This window comes from Hylobates moloch, unplaced genomic scaffold (assembly GCF_009828535.3).
Source record: "Hylobates moloch isolate HMO894 unplaced genomic scaffold, HMol_V3 SCAFFOLD_22, whole genome shotgun sequence".
In the NCBI taxonomy this organism is placed as follows: Eukaryota; Metazoa; Chordata; class Mammalia; order Primates; family Hylobatidae; genus Hylobates; species Hylobates moloch.
This window is the reverse complement of record NW_026652297.1, coordinates 42120983-42143504: the sequence shown is the minus strand read 5'-3', so window position 1 is coordinate 42143504 and position 22522 is coordinate 42120983.

Sequence of the window (22522 nt, the reverse complement as noted above, 5' to 3'; positions counted from 1 at the left end):
CTTGTTACATGCTATGTACCTGTCAAACCTGCTGGATGGGAATTTAGTTCTGACCTCTCACCCCCACCTACTTTAACCAAAGGATTCCTGAGAGAAACAGAGGAGCCATGAGCCCCTGAGAAAATCTGAATTGCTGCTTCCGGGGTTCCAGATTCATCGTATGGAATGATGCAGAAACCTCTTCCACCTTTGCAATGTGACTCCAACGGCTTGACTTGGGGCAGGAAGGAAGGATGGTTCAAGAACATTGTTGACTATTCTGATACTGTGAGCCAGGAGGGCTTAGGGACACAACGAAGCTAGAAAAACAAAGAAGAAATAGAATGATGATAAAAACTTAGAGATAAAGATAAAAAGTAAAACAAAACGAGAAAGGTAATGCTCCATTGAAAGAGTCCCACTTAAAACCAAAGAACATCCCTTTACCATCTCCCCTTGCCCTCCAAAGAAAGTCCGCTGTCAAGGGAAGGAAAATCATTCTGTTCAGGTGACAGCTCTTTGTCTGAGATACCAAGAGGCAGTGAGGCTCAATAGCATCTTTATGGGATTTCAGGAGCCAGAAAAAGAAAACAGCTACAGTAAGAAATTGCCATTCTCTCCTGATAGTAAGCTACAGGGTCACTTGAGCTTAGTTTCTGGGCTTTTCCCCCATTTTTTCTTTTTTTTTTTTTTTCCAAATGCCTCTCAGCTATAAGGTGCTCCCCTAAAAGATGTAACTCCTTCTCCAAATATTGGAAAAAGGCTCCTGGGAGTGAAGTCAAGAGGTAGTAATCTCCTTGGATAGTTTGAGGCAAGCTTCAAAGCAGGACACTGGCCTAATGAGATCTCTGCTTCCTCAGGCCCTGACATTCTATGTTTGCATTCTCTTTGACCCTCCTTCCATGTCTGCTTTATAAAATTCAGTTTGAATACTTGAATTCTTTTCTAGGCCCTCAGTATTAATGCCCACCTGTTAATATGTTATTAACACTTTTTAAAAAGTTTTCTGATATGACATGAAACATACACACGCTGAAATTAACCCCCCTCCAATTTTCTAGTTAAATTTCTAAGTCATCAAAGCTGAACTATCCTTCCTCCCTCTCATTCTTCCTCTCTCTCCCTCCTCCATGTTTCTGCTTTGTGGGTTCCTTAAACAAGTGTTTAGTCCACACATTGGTAAACTAGCTCTAGTTGTAGTTCAAATGTCACCTTCTGGGTAGTGTTCCCTTTTGCTAGGCAGGAATAATCGCTCCTCTGCTGTGCTTGCGCAGTCTAGGAAGCACCTCCCTTTGCCTCCTCCCCTTCTCTTCCATCCTTCATTCACAGTCTAGGGGATGTAGCACTCACCACCTTGTATTCCTGTTAGCTCTTTTGCACTTGTCTTTTGGGTTGCTTCAGGGCAGGGATGCTATTCTTCTTTGCATCTCCATGTTCCTGGCACGTGGAAAATGCTCAAAAAATGTTGAGAGCAACTGAGTTCAGAGCAGGGGAATGAAAAGAATCAGAGGGAACCCATGGTAGACTATTAGAGCCTTGGTGGAGATAAGTGCATCTTGCCGATGGGCTGAAGATCTATTCTGGATATTCTGCCCTTGTTGAAGGCAAGGATGGTAGTGACGGATCAACTATATTAGCCCCTCATAGAAATTGTTTCTATATATCATATCAGGGATATACACATGTAGATATACTCCCATGGTAAAGTGTTGACAATTTAGAGAGTTACTGAACACATTACATTGCATTGGTTTCATTTCAGTGATCGAACTTACTGTATTTCTGTTATGATTTCGTGTGGGAAATTATAGACTGATTTTGATCACATGTGGTATCAGGCTTTACATAGTAGCCAACAGTAATTATTGCTAACATTTGTTGAGCCTTTACTATGTTCCAGGCGCTCTTTTTTTTTTTTTTCTTTTTGAGACAGGGTCTTGATCTGTCACCCAGGCTGGAGTGAACATGGCTCACTGTAGCCCTGACCCCCGGGGCTCAAGCAATCCTCTTGCCTCAGCCTCCAAACAGGCACTCTTAAACACTTTACATATATATTAACTTATTTACTTGAGACAGTGGATCTGTATGGTGCTTAAGCATGATTCATAGTTGATACTACTATCTTGCATGGCTGAAAATAGAAATTTTATAATATTCTATAAACATGTGGACAGTAGTGCTATTGGGAAATTGGGTAGAAGATCTAGAACTATTGTGATTTGAGAAGATTATTTCTCTAATCTACACAACCATGAATTCAGTTTGATGACTTCAGAAAAAAATGACATTTGGACTCATAAACATTATAACTTGGGGAAAATGGTGTCCAGTTTCCCCACCATGATGTCAGAGCCTTGGCGGGAGCCTCAGCGAGAGAGCAGAGGAGAGAAGTTTCTACCTTTCGTCTCAGCCAGGTTCTATGCGCCTGATACTTGGGAGCTGCAGCAACCCCTGTGGGTTTATCTGGCCTCCAGGATGAAGGTGGATCTATGTGTCTGAAGGGTGAGGGCAATGATGAGTTACTAGACATTTACTTCACTGAGCTCCTGGGAGAGACGTTTATTCTCCCCCTTGCTGTTATAGATGGGTAATGATTCTTGCTGTTCAGTCAAAACATGGAGGTTGAAGGATTCATAGATTCAAGGAGCCTCTGACACCTCACTTTCTGTTATTGTACCAAGTTAGCTTCTGGAGATGATGAGAAAAAAGGAGGTTGCTCCACACATAACAGGACCTTAATATGTGTTTGTTGAGTGAATCAGCAGATTTCTCTCTCGCCTGCCCTGGCAGTGTGATAGCAATTTGCTATCTTATTATGTTAGGTTCACACCCTATTAGTATTTATTTTAGTTAATGTAATGCAATTATAGTGTAATCATATCAGTAGCTCTCAGATCATGTCAAAAAAATAAAAGTTAGGGAAATACCAGTGCTAATATAAAGTGACAGAAAATAGTTAACATGATGAAATACCTGGATTGAGTTATACATAAAAAGACAGGGCCGGGCGCGGTGGCTCACGCTTGTAATCCCAGCACTTTGGGAGGCCGAGGCGGGCGGATCATGAGGTCAGGAGATGTCTCTACTAAAAAACAAAAAAAAATTACCGGGCTGGTGGCGGGCCCTGTATCCCACTACCGAGAGGCTGAGGCAGAGAAGGCTGAACTAAGACAGCTGGGGAGGAGGAGGAGTGGGAGGATCAGATCATTGGCTTCTTCTGAGACTCTTGTTTAAGTGCTCGTGAGCTTGGGAGTGCCTTGTCTCTGCATTCTCTCCCCATTGGGCTGTGATCCTATTTCTTGAGAAAAATTTCCTCATTTGGATCTGTCCAAAAAGGTGGTCTTGATGTTGATAAAGGAAAAATGGAGACAAAGATCTACTTCCAGCTCTTCTCTAAGTGGCTGTGTGACATAGGCAAGCCTCCTAATCTCTCTGGGCCCTTAGTTTTCACCTGTATAATAAAGAGACCTGGATAATTAAAAAGACCCCTGGCTTTATCATTGTATTTAATGATGAAAGCATATAATCTGACCCCAATTGTTTTCTTTCTGCCTGAAACAAACTCCAAAGCAGCCAGTGGCTGCAGACAGACTACCAGTACTTCAGCACTGTGCGAACTAGTGGGTACCATTCAGTGCCTGCTGCCCCATCTGACCAGGTCTCCTAGGTCCTGGATGGTCAGGTGTAGACTCTGCTCCAGAGTGTCTTAAACCATTATGAGGCCTCAGTTGGTCATGCTTCCCACTTTTCTTTGTTTGTTTGTTTTTGAGATGGAGTCTCACTCTGTCACCCAGGCTGGAGTGCAGTGGCACAATCACAGTTCACTGCAATCTCCACCTCCTAGGTCCAAGTGATTTTTGTGCCTCAGCCTCCTGAGTAGTTGGAATTACAGGTGTGCACCACCATGGCCCCGGCCAATTTTTGTATTTTTAGTAGAGATGGGGTTTCACCATCTTGGCCAGAGTGGTCTCGAGCTCCTGGCCTCAAGTGACCCACCCGTCTTGGCCTCTCAAAGTGCTGGGGTTACAGGCATGAGCCACCACGCCTGGCTGCTTCTCATTTTTTGGTCCTTTCTCCAACCCCTTGGCTGGCCCTACTTTCCCATGCCTGTCAAGGGAATGGGTGGAGGGCTTGGAAAGGTAGAAAATTCTGGAAATGAGGTCACGTGAAGAGGAAGGAGTTGTCTCCATGAAAAGCCAGATACTGTTTCCCGGTGGTGCTGTTGCTTGGGAGGCCAGAGCCATCATGGTGGCTGCTCTGTTTCTGATCCCTTCACAGAAGGGCACAGTTCCTGCTCTAGGCCCTGGTCTAACAGTTTGATTCTTCGGTGCCTGTGAAGCATTGCCACAAGAAGCTTATTGTTTGGCATTTGTTAGGTATAGTGCTGGTGGTGCAACCCTGAGGAAATAATTAACAATTATTTCTGAGGAGAAGCTTCCAGCCAGAGCCGCACCTTGTGGTGGCACATACATCTCCCAAAGAATTGTTATTTAAGCAATAATCCTTGAGAAATTGGTCGTTACCCGCATTAAACGACTCAGCCCATTGCCAAGGATGGTTAACGCTCTAATAAACTGGTCATTAACTGCAGTAACAATGAATTTCGAGGGGATTATTGCTATTATAAACCTTAATCAATGGTTTATAACAGCAATAATGTGGTCCTTACTCTTAATGGTAAGTAGGGCAGCTTGCACCATCGCCTTGAAAGTGTTTTTGTGGTGGCGGCGAAGTCCGAGGGGAGGCTTGGGAAGTGCTGCCCACTCTTCAGGAACGGACCATGGAAGGCAAGGGACACAGCTGAAGCTCATGGCTGCCCTGGTCTGCTCTCCAGGGATCAGGTGTGGAACAAGGAGCTGGGGATTCTCCTCCAACCCACATGTCCTCTGCCATTACAGACCGGTGAGGCACTGGGCTTTGGGACTCCTGGGCATGCTTGTCCAGCACGAGATCTGGATTGAGGATGTGACTCCGTGTGGGCCTCCTCATGCAATAAGAAATAAGAAATGGCCACCTGCGTCGTGGGGTGGATGTGCTGGGGTTGCAGAATGAACACCGGCCTTGGCGTTGCTCCAGGATCCGTTCTGTCCCTATCTTGTTACGAGATTCCAGATAAGTCACATTGCCTTCCTGATTCTCTGAAAAGTGGAGTGTGGAATAAATAACCTTCCAAGTTCCTTTCTAATACAACATTCCATGTTTCCTTTAAAAATATTGACATGTTATGTTAGTATACCATTATAGAGCAATAATAATAATCACTTACATAATGCCTTGTATTGTTCTTAGTTGTTTGCATATATTAATTCAATGAATCCTTGCAACAACCCTACTTTTGGTTTGGAGGACCCTGAGGCAGGAGAGATTGAGAAGCTTGTCTGAACCACAGAGCTAATCTGAAGTGGAGATGGGATTTAGATACAGATACTCTATTGCTCTAGGAATCCACCTTCATTATTTAATTTGATCCTTGCATTTTTGACGTAGGCAAACTGGGGCTATCGCTTTAGGTTCACAAATGAAGAAACCAGAGCTTCGAGAGATGAAGAGACCTGATCAGGTAAATAGCATGGATCTGAGTCCTGCCTGGGCAGAACCTCCGCTACTGGCTGTGTTGGTGCCAGGAAGCTTCCAGACTCAGGAGCCTCTCTCTCCAATGATGTGGACTGGCTGTATCCTGAGGCCAGTCCCTCCTTGCTGAGACTTTCTCCTCCAGCAAAGGGAAAGGAAAAAGTTCACATCCTCCTACATATTACTGGAATCACGCTCCCTGGAGCTAGGAGGGCTGATCTTTAGTTCCAGCATGGCATTGCTTAGAATGCACGAGAGAATGAACATTGTGGTGGATTTTGGGGGCCAGGGCATTTAGGTATTTAATTTTAATTTTTGTTACTATGGAAAATTTAAAACATATACAGAAAAGGGATAGCATAATGAACGCCCAAATACCTATCACCAGCTTTAGCAGAATCAACTCATGTCCTAGCTTGTTCCATTCAACCATTGCCCCCCTATTCTTCCCACCTTGGATTATTTTGGAGTAAACCATAGCTATCATACCATTTCATCTGTTATCACTTTAGTAGACATTGCTAAAAGTAAAAAAGAAAAAAAATTGAAATACTGCTATCAGACCTTAAAAAATTAACGATAATTCCTTCATATTATCTAATATCTAGTCATATTTCAAATTTCCCAGCTTGATCATAAAAATATTTAGATCTTCTTCTTGCTCCAGCTATCCACGTGCTCTGTGACCTAAGACAAATCCCTTTTTAGGTTTGTTCCCATTTGCTCATCTATAGAATGAGATGTGCAGCCAATGCCACTTCTCTTTCATCACTGGCAGGTGGAATGGAGGCCTCTGAAGCACTGGAAGGCCTTTGATTGACAGCACTTCTTAATAAGCCACATTGTCATGCTCAGGCGTCGTCCGTACACCACTGGGAGGAAACTGAGAGGCTACCGCCATAGCATGCCCTTTTGAGTTTGGCTTTCTTTTTGTGCTGCACACTCCAGAGAGCAGATTTGCTCTGGGAAATAGAGGAAAAGAGAGAGCAATTCTTCACATGAGCCCTGCCTCCCTGCCAGGCAGCCTGCTGGTAAGAAGGGAGAGGTGCACCTAGTGACTTTTCTCAGGAAGGGGAGCAGAGAGGATGCTGGCTGCATTTCTGCCATCAGTGATGTGCTGCTGCCTGTCCAACGCTGGCCTTGGGGAGACTCTGGTCATATCAAGTGAGAAAGCTCTGTTCTCCTCTTAGCCTTGGTTGTGTGGGTGGATGATAAACCCAGTTCTGCCTTCTCCAGTGGGTGTGCATTTCCTCAGGTGCAAAGTGAGAGGGCTGGGCTGGGTATTCCCTGGAAGGGTGCATAAGAAACACCTGAGGGTTTTTTCAAACTTCGTATTTTCTTTTTTTAATTTCAACTTTATTTTATTTATTTTATTTGATTTTTTACTTTAAGTTCTGGGATACATGCACTGAACTTGCAAGTTTGTTACATAGGTATGTATGTGCTATGGTGGTTTGCTGCACCTATCAACCCATCATCTGGACTTTAAGCACCGCATGCATTAGGTATTTGTCCTAATGCTTTCCCTCCCCTTTCCCCTCACCCCTCGACAGGCCCCAATGTGTGTTGTTCCCCTCCCTGTGTCCATGTGTTCTCATTGTTCAACTCCCATTTATGAGTGAGAACATGCGGCGTTTGGTTTTCTGTTCCTATGGTAGTTTGCTGAGGATGATGGTTTCCAGCTTCATCCATGTCCCTGCAAAGGACATGAACGCATTCTTTTCCATTCTTACTTTAAATACAGAGGATATATATGCGGATATGTTACATGGGAACACTGTGTGATGCTGAGGTTGAGAGTACAGATTCTGTCACCCAGGTAGTAAGCACAGGACCCGAGAGGTAGTTTTTAAACTCACCCTCCCACCCTCTAGCATTCCCCAGTGTCTATTGTTCCCACCTTGATGTCCACGTGTGCTCAGTGTTGAGCTCCCACTTATAAGTGAAAATGTGTTATATTTGGTTTTCTGTTCCTGTGTTAATTTGCTTAAGATTATGGCCTCCAGCTCCATCCATGTTGCTGCAAAGGACATGATTTCATTCTTTTTATGGCTGCATAGTATTCCAGGTGTATATGTACCACATTTTCTTTATCCAATCTACCATTGATAGGCACCTGGGTTGATTCCATGTTTTTGCTATTGTGAATATCTCAGCAATAAACACACGAGTGCATGTGTCTTTTTGGTAGAATGATCTATTTTCTTTTGAGTATATACCCAGTAATGGAATTTCTGGGTCAAATGATAGCTTTGTTTTACGTTCTTTGAAAAATCTCTGGTTCCACAGTGGCTGGATAGATTTACATTCTCACCAGCAATGTATAAGCATTCTCGTTTCTCCACAGCCTCACCAACATCTGTTATTTTCTGACTCTTTAGTAATAGCCCTTATGACTGATGTGAGATGGTATCTCATTGTGGTTTTGATTTGCATTTCTCTGATGATTAGTGAGGATGATCATTTTTTCATATGTTTCTTGGCCACTTGTATTATATTTTCTTCTGGAATTTATATGTTTGGGAATCAAACCTGTTCCCCTGCATTTTTTTCCCCACCACATTGAGAGTTTTAGGGCTAAAGGATGTCCAAGTTCTCTTGATGTGTTGATGACCCATGAGCACATGACTTTGCCTAAGCTACCAATGCATTTCCTGCCCTGCAGGACTAAGAGGGACGTGCCTGCTTGGAGAGTTTCAGCCCTGATTTCCTGGAGTGGGGAGTTGCCTGAAATGGCTTTTGGTGTGACTTCCTCTTTCAGATTTCTTCTGGAGCTGCAGGCTCTTTTCTGCAAGATGTGTCTAACCACAGTGACATGTGCCTTGTGAGAGGTGTGAGGGGATTATTCATCAACATGATGGACCAATATATTGAAATAGGGATGATTTAGCAGTGGGAAAATCCACCAAATGCCATCTTGCCTTCTCTCTTCTGGACTCCTAATTGGGCTGTGGGCTAAGAAAATTGACCCAATATTGTCGTGAATCTCTCACCCGCCCTGTAGCCTGTCTCACCAAGGGTCTGATGCACCTGGGGTGTGACTGCAGGTGGCTGTGTTGGGTGCTTCAGTCTCAGAGCCCAGTTGCCAGTGGATGGGGATCTTTAGAGGGTCTGCAGGTTCAAAAAAGGTCCTTTCTTCTCGCAGGTGGGCAACTTTATGGGGCTTATTTAAGGTGCATGTCTGGACCCCCATTCCTGGCTAACTCTCCCTCCCCCAGCCCCTGAGCTGTGTCTGCTGGGGGTCAGTCCTACCAGGAAGGTCCCCCAGGCTCTTCCCAGGTCTCCTGTCACTCCTCTGTCCCCAGCCTGGGTGGAGAAGAGTCGGTTAGGCCAGAGGCAGGGGGTGGGGGCATAAAAAGACTGATCTGGAATAAACCGAAAAGTTTACTCTGTGCAGCCCTGAAATAAAAAAGCTCATTCAGAAAGTTAATGATTTATTTTATAGTTTCATTATCAGGGTCACATTACTCAATAGCATTTCAAACATGTCATTTGTACAAACTATGGTAATTAAAATTTATAACATACTTCATCAGCAGCATATGAATCTTTTAGCCGGCACTCTGCTGTCATATAAACAGTGTAATTTCAGCTGCAATTCACCCTTTATTGGCTCTCATTTGTGATTTAACAGCCATCAATGACTGTGCTATAAAGAATAAATTAACCATCCGTAAACCTTATGATGACAGGGACAGTCAAATAGACTTACACGCCTTCCGCCCAGCGCTGGGAGCTGACCTAGAGCAGGTGAAGGCCAGGTATGCGTCAGGCCCACTGCTGAAAGGACTTTCCTCTCTCCTGCTGCTGCCTCTCAGTGGGATGGCTCCTGGCTGGACCCGAGGTCCCTCTAGCTGCCACTAGCAGGAGCATCAGCTTTTCTGCTCTTTGGTTAGGGAGGTAAAGGGAGATGGGCCCCTTTGCAGACCCATTTAAGATGTCTGTGCCCAAGGTGGGACCTTAGATATTATCTCCCAGTAACTGTCAAGTGAGGGCACTTGGGAACATGTTGGGGGCACTTTTGGATGATCCAACGACTGGGTGGAACTATAGACCTATGGTGCTTGGGACCAGAGATGCTGGCCATCTTGCAGTGAACAGGGTTTTTCCTCTCCAAATGCCTCTAGTGCCCCATTGAGAAATACTGGCAACCTGATCTTCTCATCCTGCAATGAGAAACTGAGGTCCAGAGAGGGGAAGGGCCTCACTGAGGGCTATGCTGGCTCTTGGGGCAGAACCGGAATGAGAACCCGGGACAAGCAGTTGGAAAGTGCCAACTCCTAGGGCAAGCAGTTCTGGCTGCCTCTCTGGGAGGGACAGCATGGCTTGGGAGCACTGCTTCTCTGCGGCCACACTCGTAGGCGCCCTCTCGGAGAGGGTGGTCAGGGTGGTCTGGCTTGGCCCCATAGCTGACACGGTACACAGCTCATAAATGAAGTGGATTGGATTTGTTACAGAGACATCTCCAAGGAGCCTGGGTCATGCAGGCCAATAAAATTGGCCTCATAAATTCATTGTGACATGCAGGATTACTCCAGCCTGCTGAGGTCACCTTCCTGGCCTGATTTATCGCAAGCCTATGGGTTAATAATACTGTTTACTGAGTGTTGCTTTCTTGTTCCTCCACTTCCCCTCCCCTTCTTGGAGCAGACGCTGATCAAAGCCTCCCTCTGGAAGGGTGTGGTGGATGGAGAAGAAGGGGGAGGAATATGAGGGTTGGGTATTTAATTCTGTGCTGCTTTAAATCAATGCTTTATTCCCCCCCTTTTTTTCTTTTCTTTTCTTTTTTGCTTTCTTTCTTTCTTTTTTTTTTTTTTTTCTGAGAAGGTACCTGTATTTATCTCAGTTCAGTTCCCTGCTAGGAGTTTTAGTGAAGAATGGTGGTTTGGGGTTGGAGGGTAGCTGTCTCATTATTATTTGGGAGCTGGTGACACTAGGTAAGAGGTGACTTTTCTATTGCTTTTATGGCTAAGGTGTGAGCTATTCACATTCTTTTGACCATGCTTGTGAGTCTCTGCTTAGAAATCTTTTCCAACTTCCTGTTTGTATGGAAAAGATAGTTCTTTCTCTTTTAAAGACCAGAGATTATAGATGGTGACAATATGGAAAAAGCCTCACACAGATTTTAAAGTCCCCGCTAAACCTGGATTCTCTGAATCTACTTTTTACCACTTAGAAGCTTGAAAGTGTTACATTCTGGGCTAGCTTGCTAGGGTTGGAAAGATCCTGCCTCCACCCCCCAAAAATTAAAATTCAATTGGGGTTACTCTTAGAATATTTCCCTTTAACCAAAAGACAGGCTGGACAGTGAAGCCAGCTCTGGGTGTCTTCTCATTTCCTGTAGCAGCACTTTGTGGTTAAACTTCTAGAGAGGTTTTTTTAGTAATGTATGTTCAAGATCAAGTACTCAATCATTATGCAATAAATAAACAGATGAAATTGGAGGCCCTAAAGCATCAGAACTTCTGGGTTTTCCATTTGGGAATTGCAGCCAGCCCCTTTTAGTAAGATGGCTGCAAGGATGATTTTAATTTGGACTAAATGCCCCCAGGAACTTGGAAGCCTATGTGAACGCAGGAGCAGGGCTCTGGTTGGAACATACCATCTTTAATTAAATTGGCAAATAATTCCTGAGCAGTTTCTCAAGTAATTGCTGGAGTTCCAAAGCACCAGGAATTAGACAGTCCCTGCCTTCAGGGCACTTAGAGTTTATTGAAGAGTTAGAATGAATGACTATTCAGCTGATTTGGGCACACAATAGAGGTACAAAGAACTATAGTAAAATAAAGGGGGGAGATAGTGGAATTAGGGCAAATCCTGGAAGTGGTTTGAGGGCTGGACATTCACTTACTCAGTCATCAGAGACTTCGGAAGCCCTGTCTCTTACCAGGAACTGGGTCCAGCTCATTTGAAAACTTTTCTTGGCTGTTGTTTTGGGGCCAATTTCAGTGCAAGTCATAACCCTTTTCTATGCAAGTGACCTTTCTCTGCTCCCTCTCTCCAATCTCTTCCCCCACCCTGGGCTCTCATCCAGACTTGCTGATGTGCCCTGAGAGAGCATTAAGAAGACAAATTTACATTTAGAGAACCTGGGCCTGCTTCCATCATTTGAAGGCTGAGGAGGCTTGAGCCGCGCATCCATACAGCTGTGGAAGAGATGCTGCTGTCATTGGCCAAAACCAGCCCCGGAGACAGCATGATCCTGTCTTGCTACAGTGAGAAAACCCCCTCGTTTTCTTCCCATGATCCCTGGCTGCTGCGTGATGATAGGGCTTTGGATAGCTGTCTTAGGAGACTCTGCCAGGCAGAGGAGGGAAGTAGGAGAAGAAATGGGAAGATTGGGGCTTACCTTATTGAGAGTGGCAGGGACAGGTGGTGATTTTGGTGGCACCAGAGAACAGAGATCCTATAAACTCCAGTTGTTACCAATCTTCTACGTAGCTCTTACAGTAAGGCTACCCCAGGTAGGGAAGAGGATACACTGGATACCAGGTGATGCAGCAAATGCATTCACATTTGCTATGTCTTATCCTGCTCTCAGTACCCTTGAAAGGTAGGCATTTTAATCTCCACTTTAACCCACAGGGAAGAAATCCACTTACAGGAGCTAAGCAGTGGGGTGACCATCACATATCTAGTAAATGATTTGGACCAAGGCCTGCCTGGTCCTAAAGCCCATGCCTTTTAAAATCATATCAGGCAGGTTCTCAACTTCTCTGAGGAAGCTGGCACTATGACAGTAAGAGGCTTGGCCAGTGGCAGAGCTGGTCTTGAATCTGGGCCTTTTCCCACGTCACTCAGCTGAGTCCCACTTGACCCACTGGAAGTCCATTAAAAATAAGTACTTGCCCTTCCCAAAACATCCACTCTCTCTGGTGAATAAAAAGCTCTGGGGAGGCCAGGCAGAGTGGCTCATGCCTGTAATCCCAGCACTTTGGGAGGCCAAGGCGGGCAGATCACGAGGTCAGGAGATCAAGACCATCCTGGCTAACACGGTGAAACCCTGTCTCTACTAAAAATACAAAAAATTAGCCAGGTGTGGTGGCGGGCGCCTGTAGTCCCAGCTACTCGGGAAGCTGAGGCAGGAGAATGGCATGAACTCAGGAGGCGGAGCTTGCAGTGAGCCGAGATCATGCCACTGCACTCTAGCCTGGGCGACGGAGCAAGACCCTGTCTCAAAAACAAACAAACAAAAAAACAAACAACAACAACAAAAAGCTCTGGGGAATTTGGGGACAAGTACTGTCACTGTGGAGATCTCTCTGTCTGTCTCTCAGACTCATCTTTCTCTCTTTCTCTCCATCCACCCATCCATCCATCCATCCATCCATCCATCCATCCATCCATCCATGCATGCATACATGTGTACATCCATTCATCTGATATAGGAGTGAGGAAATCACTTAGGCAGACAGTGAAGGTATGGGAATCCTCAGTAAGGTTTTTTCTTTTTAATGAGAAGCAGCCACAAATCATTTTCTAACAAAGAGCAGCATGTAAAGTCAAGCTGCAGACACAGACAAGCAAGCTGGGAGCTTGTACGGGTGAATTCAGGCAGGAACTAGGGCCTAGCCATGTTCAAGATGGTGGCTCCATCTTCCCTTCTCTGCCAGCCACGTGTACAGTAAGGAGCAGACAAGATGGCATTGGCCAAGGGGAGAGTTCATTTGCATAATAAGATTAGGGTGGGGTAACCAGCCTTCCCTGCATGCTATGTAAACATCACACCTGATCGAAACAATCCGTGAGCCCTACGTAAATCAGACACTACCTCCTCAAGCCAGACTATAAAATCTGGTTCATCAGCCACCAGCTCATCTTTTCTGCTTGGAAGACACCTGCCTATATATATAGAGCTGTTTTTCTTTCTCTTTCCTTCTGCCTGTTAAACCTCTGCTCCTAAACTCCTCATGTGTGTCTGTGTCCGAAATTTTCCTGGCACAAGATGATGAATCCTGGGTATATACCCCAGAAAACATAGCCACTTCACATCCATGCCAACATGCATGCATGCATGTATGCATCCATCTATCCATAAGGCATGCACACGTGCATCCATCTATCCATCCATAGTCATGCATACATGCATCCATCCGTAATACATGCCTACATGCATCCATCATCCATCCATCCATAATGCATGAATACATGCATCCATCCATCCATCCATCCATCTATAATGCACACATACATACATTCATCCATCCATCCATCCATCTGTAATGCATACATACATGCATCTATCCATCCATCCATAATGCATGCCTACATGCATCCATCATCCATCCATCCATAATGCATGAATACATGCATGCATCCATCCATCCATCCATCCATCTGTAATGCATACATACATGCATCTATCCATCCATCCATAATGCATGCCTACATGCATCCATCATCCATCCATAATGCATGAATACATGCATCCATCCATCTGTCCATCTATAATGCACACATACATACATTCATCCATCCATCCATCCATCTATCTGCAATGCATACATACATGCATCTATCCATCCATCCATAATGCATGCCTACATGCATCCATCTATTCCTCTATCCATTCATCCATCTGTAATGCATACATACATACATGCATGCATCCATCCATAATGTATGCATACATGCATCCATCCATCCATCCATCCATCTATCCATCATCCATCCATCTATAATACATACATGCATCCATCCATCCATCCATCCATAATGCATGCATACATGCACCCATCCATGCACCCATCATCCATCCATAATCCATGCATATGTGCATCCATCCATCCATCTATAATGCATACATACATGCATCCTTCCATCCATCTATCCATCCATCCATCCATAATGCATGAATACATGCATCCATCTATCCATCCATCCATCTATAATGCATACATACATTCATCCATCCATCCATCTATCTATAATGCATACATACATGCAGCTATCCATCAATCCATAATGCATGCATACATGCATCCATCCATAGTGCATGCATATGTGCATCCATCCACCCATCCATCCATCCATCCATCCATAATGCATGCCTACATGCATCCATCTATTCATCTATCCATCCATCCATCTATAATGCATACATATATACATGCATCCATCCATCCATAATGCATACATACATGCATCCATCCATCAATCTATAATGCATGCATACATGCATCCATCCATCCATAATGCATGCATACATGCACCCATCCATGCACCCATCATCCATCCATAATGCATGCATACATGCATCCATCCATCCATCTATAATGCATACATACATGCATCTTTCCAACCAACCATCCATCCATCCATCCATCCATCCATCCATCCATCCGTCTATCTACCTTTGGATTGGACCCACAAAGCTGATGGGGTGAAACTACTTCAGTGCCTCATTGGCACCATTCTCCCCCAAAACTTTGTCAAGATGGCTGCTGTTGGCTGTGCATTTTCACGGCTGGGCCTTTATGCCTGTTGGTGCCACCAGCCGAGTTCCTTTCTTCCTGCGTTTGGCTGAACAGTGCCAATTGTTCTCCTGTATCTGTTGCAATCTGTGTCAGAAAGGGCAGGGTTGGGGGGAAGGGTCTTCTATGAAACAAAACAAAACAAAAAACAAGTTGCAGGGAAACTGTTCAGTTAGGCCTAGCATCAGGGAAGGCTCCCTGGGTGGGGAAGATTATCTTCCACAGGTGAGTTGGTAGACACCGTTCACTGTGTTGAACTCAATAGGGAGGTAAAATTTGACGGCCAGCAAGCCCGGTGTCACAGGTAGTGTGCTGTCCCCACAGACATCTGTACATCAGATGTCAGAACTCTTCTGTGCTCTTTGGAACTTGCTTCTCGCAGTGGTGAATAACTTTTTAAGGTGACAGTACAGAGTCGCACACTGAGATGGGCAGGAGCCCAACAAGCTCTGCCTCTTGTTGCTATCTGTGTGACCTTAAGTGAGTCCCTCCCATGTTTTTATCCCTTCATTTTTCCATCTGTCAATAGAGGGGCACCTTTAATGACTGAAGCAGGACTCTGAAAACAAAGTAGTATCCTGAAATGGAAGGAAGGCATTGTTAGTGTTGGAGATGGGGAGTCCCATCACTTGCACTCTGGTGCTGAGACACACAGTCATGCATCACGTGTTTGTGCTTATTAAAATGTGCTGCATCATGTCTTCTCCTCCTTCTTCCCAAATTTGTATGTTGAAGTCCTATCTCCTGGTACCTCAGCACGTGACTGTATTTGGAGATAGGGTCTTAAAGGGATGATGAAGTTAAAATGAGGCTATTTTGGTGGGCCCTCACTCAATATGACTGGTGTCCTTAAAAGAAGAATAGATAAAGACACAGATGGGCACAGACGGAAGGAAGATGTGAAGACACAGGGGGAAGATGGCCTCTACAAGCCACAAAGAGATGCCTCAGAAGAAACCAATTGTGTCGACACCTTGATCTTGGACTTCCAGCCTCCAGAATTGTGAGACAATATATCTGTCTTGTTTAAGCCAGCTGGTCTGTGGTACTTCATTACGACAGCCTGAGCAAACTAATATACAAGGCTAAATGAGTTAATATTCATCTTGTTTAGAGGCACTGTGGGGAATTTCAGAGAAACCTTGAGAGGATAGGGCTTACTGAAGGGACCATCCAACCTGGGGTGTGGTCACAGTCTAGGCTTGAGGCTTGCATGTTATTGTCTGGGAATTGATTGAGGACGAGTGCATGGGTTTCACCTACAGTTTTCTAGATACCATGAGAGGATGCTCATTATGCTGCCTTATTTAATCCTCCCATTAACCCTGTGAAGTAGGGATTATACTTTCCGTTTATTGATGAGGAAGCAGAGGCCCAGGGGGTTAAGCGACTTGACCTGGACCACACTGCTAATTTCAGCAGAGCCAGCAGTTCTGGCAGTTGATTTGCTTAAATGTTTTTGCTTGCAACTGGCCCAATAAACATATTTTGAGGCTTGAACCCAGCTGCAAAGGTGACCTGCTGGAAGAGCGATTTGAAAGAAATAAAGGTGAGGAACAAGGAAGAATTTCAAAGCCTTTCCCTAATCAGGACAAATGGCTACAAGCCTAAGGTTTGCAGAGATAGCCTGCCACATCTCGGAAGGCAGCTCTTGCCACAAGCCAATGCCTCACTGGCTTGGAAATTTATGCTGGAATTTAGACAGAGAACACAAATCATCGTAATCTCCCGATGAAAGATCACTGTCTCTGCAAATGCATTACCTGCTTGGAAAGTGACATGTTAAAAAATACTGATAATATATGGGCACAGGGAGAGCGATTTCCATGCCTGGGCTCCTCCAAGCTAAAATATGCACACCTGCACAAGAGGCGGCAGATGACAGAGGAAGTCACCAGGGCCCAGGAGCAGCTTCTGTGTCAGGCTGTGACTCTGATACTCCAAACAAAAGGCAGTACAAGCCTGTCTAGGTGTCCTCTCTTCTCCCCAGTGTGGGGCATCTTGGATGAAGGAGGCCAGAGTTGGGGGCATCTGATCCTATTCTTTTTACTCCAGAATCAAATGCACTTAGGGTTTACACCAGGAGGGAGAGATGGGAGGAGGAATTAGAGTGATGGAGGGGGACTTACTGCTGAGGGAAGCTCAAGGCATGAGTTAGAGAAACCATTCATTTTCTTTTTTCCGTTTCACCTCCTCTGGATTTGTTCACCTCCCAGTTACCCCATTGGCAGCCTCTGCAGGCTTCTGTCACCATAAGGTCTTCTTGTCTTATTTATTTATTCCTGCTTGCTTTTGGGTAAGTCAATTTCACTGACTGAAAATAAGAGACATTTAAAGATCGGACACAAAGAAAGCCCTAAGCGTGTGGGCACATGGGGGCACAGACCTCTGTGACTTTGCCATACTGGCTTCCCCCCTCTATTTTTCTCAGCTGCTCCCCAATATAATGAGGTTGGGGAGAGCATGGGCTTGGAATCACACAGACCTGCTTCCTGTGATTATAACTCCAGCTCCAAAACCAACTGGCAGCATGACCTTGGGCAAGTTTCTTCTCTCTCTAAGCCCCAGCCTCATTCCAGGCAGTGCCGCACCTCCCTCTCCCAGCCCTGAGCCACTTCGCATTATGGCGCAAGGTTGCATCTTGGTCTTCTCTGCACTGCTTAGGCTCCTACTGCAGTGTGCTTCCAGTGCCAAGGCTGGTTTTTCTACATGCCTCCGCTTGGGAGAAAAGCCATTCGGAGTCTAATGGGCCTGCAGAACAGGTGCATCCCTCTTGCTGTAATGATTACCGGATAAACAAAGCAAAAAGAACCCAAACCCAAGTACATTGTCCTAAAGGGGGAAATAATACTTCAGAATGGCCAGAATGTTTACCAACCCAGTGAAAAAGGAAATAGCATAGACACACTGAGGCTCACTCTTCCCTCTTGTGGCGGGGGAGCTAACCTCTGCTGACCCAGATGCAGCTCCTGGGCCCAGTTTTTGTCCTCCAGTGGGGGTGTCTGATGGAGAAGAATTCAAGAATATCTTCTCTGCCATTTATCCTCCTTCTTGACAGATATGAAAAAGAACCCAAGAAACACTGCGGAGAATCTGGCTTGGAAGCGTCTGTGTTTACAACCCTATTCAGGACTGATTTGAAGGCAAGGGGAGGATGGCTGTCAGAAGATGTCTTTGAGGGGTTTCTGAAAGGCCTGTTTGAAGGACCTACCTGGAACTTGCAGGTGAGGGTCTGGACGCAGGGCTGTCGGATGTGTGTTTGGTGGAATAGTCAAGGCTTTCCAAATGTGCTGGGAAGGAGCAATTCTGCCTCTAACGAAGCTGTGCAACAGGTGTGTAAGTGTGCCTACCCCTCCTCCTGGAGCCACATCCCATTCACCATCACTCTCCAAAAATGGGTTTGGGCGCCATCAACCCAAAAAGGCTGACAATACCAAGAGCTGCAGAGAATATGGAAGCACAGGATGTCTTCTCCATTGCCGGTGGGAGTGTAAACTGATGCAACTACTTTGGCATTCGGCTAGGAATTTCTTCCTGAAGCTAAACTCTCATAAACCCTGGAATACATCCCAAGGAGTGTACCAAGTGGGCATGAAACACATGAATAGCCTTCTTGCCACGAGTTAATAAGATACAGTATCCTATTATACCTGTAAGCTGGTGACCGGGTGGGAGAGTCATTGTTAGCAACCCTCTGGTGTGCCTTTCAGAACTGTTCCCTTTTTACCTTACTTCTTCCTCCCATGGAATGAAAAATGCATCAAACAGGCACATGGATGCTAAGTTCCTTCCTTGGGTCTGGTAATGCTTATAAAAAATAAAGAAGATGGAAAGAAGCAAGAAGAGAGGTGAAAAAAGGCAGTTGAATGAAAGATGAAGGGGGAGAGGGTAAGGGTTTGCATTTGGAGCAGTTGTGGGAAAACACACATGCAAATGTGGCATTTATTCACTCATCTAAAAACATTTATTAAGGACCTATTACATGACAGGCCCAATAGATAAACTGTAAGCAAGAAATGGATGCAGCCTTGCCCTTGTGAAGTGTACATTAAAAAATTGCACAAATACGTGAAAATATTAGAGCCATGGAAATGCTAAGAAGGAGTGCTACTTGGTCCTATGAGAGCACAAACTAGGACTTGATCACATCAAGGAAGTCAGAGAAGTCTTCCCTGAGGAAATGACCATAGAGGTGAGATGTGAGGCTGCACAGGTGTTTGCTAGATGAAGCAGAGAGGGAAGAGCATCCCAGTCAGGTCAGGCAGCTATGCAAAGGCCTGGGGCTTGGGGACATATTTATAATAGACATAAATAACAACAGGTTAGAGTCAAGAATATATTGAGAACTCTCACAAAATCAACGAGAAAAGTACAAACAACCTCATAAAAAGACACAAGACATTTCATAGGGAAGAAAGCATATTCAGTGAATAAGCATATATAGATTTATTCAATGCAATCATTAATCAGGGAAGGGGAGATACCATCTGACACCATTTGGTTGGCAGTGATGAAAAGGTTGACAATACCAAGTGTTGCAGAGAATATGGAAGCACAGGATCTCTTCTACATAGCTGGTGGGAGTATAAACTGATGGAACTACTTTGGCATTCAGCTGGGAATTTCTTCCTAAAGCCAAACTCTGAAATACCCTGGAATACATACCAAGGAGTGTACCTAGGGGGCATGTGCAAGAATGTTCATAGCAGCACAGTTTATGATAGAAAAAAGAAACCCAGAAAACCACGTGATTGGTGATCTAAAGGAAAGTGGATTAAGAAAAACTATGATGTATCCACACAAGGAAATATTGTATTTCAGTCAAAATAGATGAACCACTGTGACATACAACTATGTAATATAAATGAACCTTAAAACTTTAAATTCTTAAAATCTTAATATATAATAAATTGAAAAGCAAGTCCCCAAATAATGCATACCATAAAGCTCTATTATTTTAGAATCATAAAAATCTTAAACTATTTTTAGGAATATATATATCTATAATATGTACAGGAATATATACATACATTATATATAAATATATACAATATACACATATATGTATGTATATACACATATGCATGTAATAAAACCAAATGGCAAGACAAGAGAATGATGAACATAAAAGTCAAGATGATGGTTTCCTGGGGTTAATAACCAGGAGGATGAGATGTGAAGAGACCACATGGTTAGCTGTAGATTATTGACAAGACCCTTGCTTTTGTATTGGTCATGGGCTTGTTAGGGCCTATTATGTTATTTAAAATTACTTGCCCAAATAAACACATGAACATAAATAAGCCAAGCCATTTATGGGCAACGATGGGTCTTTAAGTAAAGATTATGATTGGTATGATTCTGTTTCCCTGAGATTAGAAAAAAAGTCTTGCATTTGGAGAGGGGATTGTTTTTCCAGACAAGAAGAAAGCTGCATACCTGGGATGCAGAGAGAAGTGGGGTGTTTGATGTGAGATGGGACTGCAGGGGGAGGTAAGGTATAGGCCATGTAGGATCCCACAGGTCCTGTCAGGGAGTTTGGGCTGAAGTGGGGTGTATGACCCCCACTTCACGTGACATGATCACATTTATATTTCAAAAGACTTGCTCTGGCTGCGCTGTGGCTATTTTATTGTTGGTGGTAAGAGAGCATGTGGGGAAGGTGGGTTGGGAGGTGATGTCAACACTCTAGGTGAGAAGTGATAGCTTGGATTAAGGTGAGATGCCAGCCTCGGCAACATAGTGAACCTCCATCTCTACAAAACTAACTAAATAAATAAGAATTAGCTGGGTGTTGTGGCATGTGCCTGTAGTCCCAGCAGCTCAGGAGGCTGAGGTGGGAAGATCACCTGAGCCCAGGAGGTCGAGGCTGTGATTGTGCCACTGCACTCCGGCCTGGGCAACAGAACGAGATCCTGTCCGTCCTCCCTCAAGAAAACAAAGATGAGATGATAAGAGAAATAGATGATTTAAAAGAGCAGTTAGGTAAAATTGTTATTATTGGGTTTAATATAATGAAGGAGAGGGATGAGCCAAGGACGGTGCTTACATTTTATTTGGGAAGTAGATGGATAGTGGACTATTTGCTGAGAAGGGCTGGGAAGAAAGTGAGTTTGGTTTTGAATCCGTTGAGTTGGAGGTGATGTTGAGACATCCAGGTAGGCAGCTGGACATAGGGCTCTGTAACGTAGGTGGGATCTGAATTATCTGAGGATGCTCAAGGAAGTCACCATTGTTGAAACTGTAGAAGTTGGTAAGATTGCCTAGAAAGAAACAGTGAGGTGAGAAAAAAGCCATTATAAAAACAAAGCAAAACAAAAAACAATGTTAGTAGTTTACTAAATAAAGCAGGCCATGCCTGTCCCATAATGAGAGTATATCATGAATCAAGGATTATGATTAATCCAGGTTTAAAAAAAATCTGGCGTTTGGAGAGATTCTGGCTTTTCTAGAGGGAAAAGAAAGTCAGAATGCCTGGGATACAGAGAGGGATGTGTGCTGTGGGTGACGGGGGAGAGGTAGAGAGGGTTAGACATTCAGCATCTCGAAGTTCACATTGAGGATTTTGATATTTATCTTGGAAATATTAAGAAAGCTTTAGAGCTTTTTAAATTTTTGAATGTTAATTGCATATGTTTATTTTGAAATAAACTTTGCTGAGGCATAATATAATTTGCATATCATAAAATGTACCCATTTTAAACGTACAGTTTGAGGAGATTTGACATGTATATACTACCATGTAACCACCACCACCATCACAATCAAGATAAATAATTTCTCAATCATCCCCAACCTTTCTCTTGCACCTCTGATATTGTTTGGTTCTGTGTCCACATCCAAATCTCATGTTCTGTTGTTATCCTCAGTGTTAGAGAGAGAAGTGTCCCAGTGGGAGGTGATTGGGTAATGGGGGCGGTTTCTAATGGTTTAGCACCATCACCCAAGTGCTGCTTGTTTAAAAGTGTTTAGCACTTCCCCCTTTGCTCTTTCTTTCTCTCCTGCTGGCCATGTGAAGATGTGCTTGCTTCTCCTTTGCCTTCCACCATGGTTGTAAGTTTCCTGAGGCCTCCCCAGAGGCAGAAGCTGTACAGTCTGCAGAATCATGAGCCAATTAAACTTCTTTTTTGTAAAAATTACCAATCTCAGTTATGTCTTTATAGCAGTGTGAGAATGGATGAATACAACTCCCTTTGGAGTCAAATGATGCCCTTCCCTCACACTAGCCCCAGGTAGCCATCGATCTGCTTTCTGTTATTGGAGATTAGCTTTGCTTATTCTAGAATTCACATAAGTGGAATCATACAGCATGGACTCATTTGTGTCTGGCTTTTTTCACTTAGAAATGTGTGTTTTAGATTCATCTAAACTGTTGCATGTATCATAAGCTCATTCCTTTTATTGCTGACTAGTATTCAATTGTGTGGATATGACAGAGATAGTGTAAACCATTCACCTGTGATGAACATTTGCATTTTTTCCACGTTTTGTCACTATGA